Source organism: Tigriopus californicus, chromosome 2 (assembly GCF_007210705.1).
Source record: "Tigriopus californicus strain San Diego chromosome 2, Tcal_SD_v2.1, whole genome shotgun sequence".
NCBI classification, from domain to species: Eukaryota; Metazoa; Arthropoda; class Copepoda; order Harpacticoida; family Harpacticidae; genus Tigriopus; species Tigriopus californicus.
In genome coordinates, this window is record NC_081441.1 from 14,374,647 (window position 1) to 14,380,383 (window position 5,737).

Here is a 5,737-nt window from a genome sequence, read left to right on the forward strand (position 1 = left end):
CATTCCATTCAGTGCCATGTTACTCGCAGCAACCCAGGAGTAGATTTGGTCTAGGACCTCTCATAGACAACCAGATCTGACCATTCCTACCAACTACCAATTTTGTATCATCAGCATAAGAAGAGATACTGACATTACTACCACCAAGTTTCTGAAGTGGAGCAATGAAGATGATGAAAAGGAGAGGACCCAAAATGGAGCCCTTAACATCAATTGAATGGAATAGAACAAAAAAAGGTTCTAGAACCCAATTTTGTATTGAAAATAGGAAAATAAACTGATTGTAAAGAGTAAGGAAAATCAACTGCATTTACAAGTACATGAAATGAACAGACTAAACAATAAAAACAAAATGAACTACTCCTTAAGCCAAAAATACATGAAATAACCTAGAATTGGGATAAAAAATATTGATAGACGAAAAAAGTGAAAACCTTAAGCAGCCACGCGACCACTTACACAACACAACACACTCAGACCGGCCGTTGGAAAAGATCAGGAGCAACAAAATGTTGCGACTGCTCTCAACAAAAGACGGGACTATGGAGTCTAATTACGAGTAAGTCTTGTTTTGATTCCTGTTTCTACTTAAAAAGGATAAAAGAGAACATGTGAGGGCCACAGAGTAACAATTATTCAAGGTAGACAACATTACATCAATTTGACTTTCAAACACCGCTGATTGGTAGACAGAATTGTAAAATAAGCTAATATGAAATGTAACAATTTGGTGGACTACCAACCTAATTTAGTTGATTTATATTGAAACAGAAATATGGATCTTCTTGATGAATCACGCATTCATCCATTGACCATACAGTTGTACCATATCACTGAGAAGTTATAGCTGGCGTGTTGTTCCATCCTTGGCTGTTCCCTTGCAGGAGCTGTTCCTTATTTTGACTACTCCCTGGGCTCTCTCTTTCCGTTATATATGAGGAGCAAAAAGGTGACCCTCAAAACAATTAGATTCAAAACCGGAGAAAAACTTTTGAAATAGAGATTGGGGATCAGAAAAGGAAAATGTTGTTCTCCCTTAACTTGATAATGTAGTATTTTAGCACATATTTTTTTATGAGAAAACAACGTGTGCAAGTTTTAGGTTTTGACGAGTGCTAGATTTTGGTCACCTTAAAAACCAGGTTTGTCCAAAGGGAAATTATCAAGTCTTTAAAAAGGGTCAAAATACGAGCACGCTCAAAGGGCTAATTTTTATCACTAACCTGTTTTCAAATGGTTTTTTGTATGTCTTTGTATCCAAGAAGCTCTTATGCAATGGTTAAATACCTCCATAAATGAAAAAAAGACTCAAATAAACGCAAATCTGGTAAACAGTCATTTTCGCAACACTAGAAATATTTGAATTTGGACCAAATGTCCAAAAAAACAAATTCTGAAATTCCCAAACAAGTTACTAAAGTTTCAAATAAAGGCCAATTTGATCCCATCAGTAACTAGAACCCTTCACTCCAGCTCAGCAGCCGGACCATCCTCGCAACTCCCAAGGGTATATGACTAAATTTACACTTTACTTTAAATCACTACTGAACTATGTTTACATACTGTGTTTAATCAATAGGTTTGACATTCGGACCTACTATTAAATCACTAGCGGCGAGGATGGTCCGGCTGCTGAGCTTGGAGTGTAGGGTTCTATGTAATATTCTCTGGTTCTACGCGTACGTGTCATATACGACTTTAGCTTACCTTCAGGCTCCCTTTAACGTACGTTGATTGTTTCAAATGCCAACTTTGAGCCACTTTCTATATTTCTATTTAAATATACCTACTTTGAATCTGATGTTGATGTGATTCCAGATAATGATGTCTGAAGAGTAACTTGAGTCTTTGAACTAACCTTTAAAGCACTGACATGTTCAAAATGTGTTTAGTTTGGGATCTGGGATCTATGTAAACTCAATGTTTTGGAACAGAATTGAAGGTAAAAAAACTGAAATGATGCTCTGACCTCACTGTTGCACTCTTTTTAACACAGGCACTGGATTAAGTGCAAAGAGCATGAAACTATGTAAGACCTGTATTTGAATGAGTGAAACAAGCAAATCTGGAATCTCTCCAGAATGTGTTGAAAATGTGACAAGCACACGTGAATTAACTTGAATGAGTTTTCCTCACTTCACAACTTAGAATAGTGTTATAGCTTATCAAAAATCATAGACCTTCCTATGTGAGCAAACATATGTAAAGACCTTTGTCTTAGGAACAAGGTGAACATAAAGATTGAAAGATAATAAATAGACGAATATAACCTTTCATTTTATAGTAACTGGGATTACATTCCCTGTAGCGTAGAAAAGCCGTGAAAAACCAAACCAAAAATAAAAGAACAAAGCCCTTTTCATGGTCCAGAGGGCTTTTTGGATGACTGTTGTGTATGGACACATGTATAAAACTGAAAATTCCATCTTCAGCTTTAAATAAAAAGTTGTCCATAGTCGTAGATCAAGTTATTGACCACTCAGTTCCTTTTGCCTGTGGCGGCTTGGCATGCTCTTGTTATATTGAAGTATTAAGGCGGGGCTTCATGAAAACTGTTAGGATGTGCATCAAACCTTCCATTTAACGTAATGCTACGTGTTTGTAATCACGTAACTAAAGTACCAAATCGGACTCCAAAAGTCTGTTTCAGTCCTTTCACGTGGAACAGTAGGAAGCACAAATGGTAGATTTCTGGCCTTGCCATGGGGACCATGGGAATCCTACCCACTGTGTCTGCCATAATGAGTATTGTAGTTCTTAGACCACGTTGCCGTTTGCCCCCAATGAGTTAGCTTACCATTTAAAGCACTTTCCAGAAGCAGTGTTTGACTACTTGTGCTTCCCGGTCATTGTAAGTTATTCCAGACAATAGCGGCTGCTCGGACTGTAGCAGGGTTGACTTCCACTCCTTCTTGCATAAGATATTGAGTGCTGTAATGACCACTAATGTTGCATTCTATATGTGCTCGCCATCATACAAGTGGTGTCGTCCGGCTTCCACGCTGGTCCGCGCCCATTGCACCCGCCGCTGCCATGTCCATCCATGTGCTAGAGTCACTGACCAGCCCGATAATCCCAATGGCGCTACACACCAATGGTGTACCCGTGTCAATACCTCCACCAACAACGCTGAGGAGTATTGGAACACATGCCTCAAGCTAGCCTCACACCGGCATGAGATACCCAATATGATCCAAGGCATAACGCGAGCCATGGTCATCGCCAATGGGCGCATTCGGACCCGTGTGACCGCATCATTGCACAACGTGTTAGAGACGTGCTGCCTGGAGAGGTATAACATCCACATGCCCACGCCACTGGATACCAACTCATGTGGCCGCTGCTCGGGATCCAAACCTATGCTGGTCCGCCCGGACACTTCGTCCAGCACGAGATAGCGCTGTGTACTCCCAGAATTTGCGGCAAACGATACTCGCGGGCGTCCGCATTGCTGGCGCCATGAGCGGGCTGTTGGTACTGTACTCCACAACTATAACCTAGGTGGAAGAGGCTTAGTTCCATCGTAACCAATTCGATGGTGGAGGGCAGTTGCTACTCATGGGCAATGGACTGTTCAAGGCCGACTGCTTCAGAGTGAACTCTGGATATTCCGCATGGCTGGGGCGTGCTGCTGAAGACCACAGCTCTCAAGATACAGCCCGCAAGCTTCCATCCCAATGCTGGAGCGGCATGACTTACAGCATTCACTCATGCTCTAACGACGAAGAGTGGGGAGCCACCTACACATGGCACATCCCGTATCAAACAATCCCCTCTCAATTTGTACATGTTTGAGTCGCTGCCACCAGCCTGGAGATACACCGGGACAGCACCTGTCGTAGACATCTCACATGCATCACACAGACGGAACGGCAGGAAACGTACCTGAGTGGCAGGACATCCGGAGTTGTACAGGCTACGAAGCCATGGCCAAGAGCTTCACGGGCAAATTGATCGTAACGCACAGCATTCTAGCGTTTAATGCCATTGTACAGCACTTCGGCTGGGCCGCCTACACCTGGCAAATGGATGCCATCCACATGATGGCCAACGGTATATCCAGCCCAGGTTCCGCCTCTTCTGCCCGCCCCTTCGTGCCGGCGCTATGTCCGGGAGTCACGTCAGTGAGGGTTGGACGTATCGGACGTATTGTTGGGTGGCGCAAGAAGTGTTTGTGTGTACCATTTGATTCTATCGTGCATGCACCTCCTACTAAAGCGGCTAACAATTCTTCCGCTTCCCGTGTCTGTGTGAAACAAAAAATGGCAACTAGTCTCTCGCCTCGAATTACTCTCATTGACGGTGGTTTCGGTGCAATCTCGGGGCTATCATTCCGAAAATACTTGATCAGGAATGGCCAAGATATCATCAACAATGTTTTCGACATCCGTGAAGTTCGACATGATGGTGTTTTTACGATTCGCGCCAAATGCTTTCGCACGACAGGAATCACTGAGCCGCCTTACAACATCGAATTTCAGCTTGATCCTTCGTCCCGGAGAGTGATCCTTTCAAGATGTTCGTGCCAGGCTGGATGCATCGCTCTCTGCAAACATGGGGCTGCCGTATTCCTCTATGTTAATCAAGAGCGATCCGAAAGTCAGACAGATCGAACGCAGGTATGGCATGCCCCCTCAAAACTCTGGCAAGAAAAATACCCAAAAGGGGAAACAATTGATCAACTCTTGGGCTCATCCAATTCATCTGAAATCCATTGTTGTGTTCAACAACGCGAATGCCCTAAAAAGCTAGAGGATTTGGCTAACGATTTGGAAAGGTTTGACTTATCTTATGCCTCCCTGTACAAGAGCCTTGTGATAAAACCAAAACATGACACTTTTGTTGTTGAAGAGGAGGAATTAGATGCACGAATTGTTATGCTTTTCGACAATCCTACGGAAATTCCGGCATTGCAACAACGAGACTTAACCCTTTTGGAACCAGCCCATCGACAATTTTATAATGAGAAAGTTTTTTGTGACCATGAGATGATCATTGAGATTTGCCAGGAATCGATTGGGCAATCAAACAAGAAGTTGTGGTACCTGGAAAGGAAATTCCGGATCTCGTCGTCCAAAGCCAAACAATTAAAGGGTGCAAGAAAACCTGAAACTCTCTTGAAGTACTTTTTCCAATCTCTTGCCGACAATAAGAACTTCAGGTATGGACGAGAAACCGAAGCTAAGGCCAGATCAAAATATAAGGAAGTAACTGGGAACGACGTCCACGAGGTCGGACTTATGATTCATCCAAAGTATCCGTGGTTGTGTGCGTCGCCCGACGGTATCATCCTTGGGAATGGCGACCCTAGAGTTTTGGAAATCAAATGTCCCATCTCTTGCCAGGACGATTACGTGTCGGTGAAATATTTGAAAGAAGACACCCTCTCGAAGACCCACATGTATTATTACCAAATTCAAACACAAATGTTTGTCAGTAACACTAAATTATGCGACTTATTTATTTACTCCAGTGCGGACTGGAAATTGTTAACTGTCCAAAGAGATGACGAGTTTCTCTAGAATTTGGTCCTTAAGTTGGAGAACATTTTCTACTCACAAATATTACCAGCCATGAGTTCTCCAAACTAAGCACCTCGATCGAGAGAAAGGTTAATTTGGCTGTTTGCAAGAATGTTTCTTTTATTACGAACTATTTCGGAAAATAAAGCGCCTCTAAATACTTATTGTGCAGTGATTGATTGAGATGATTTTATTCATCAGTCGTTTCTTGATTA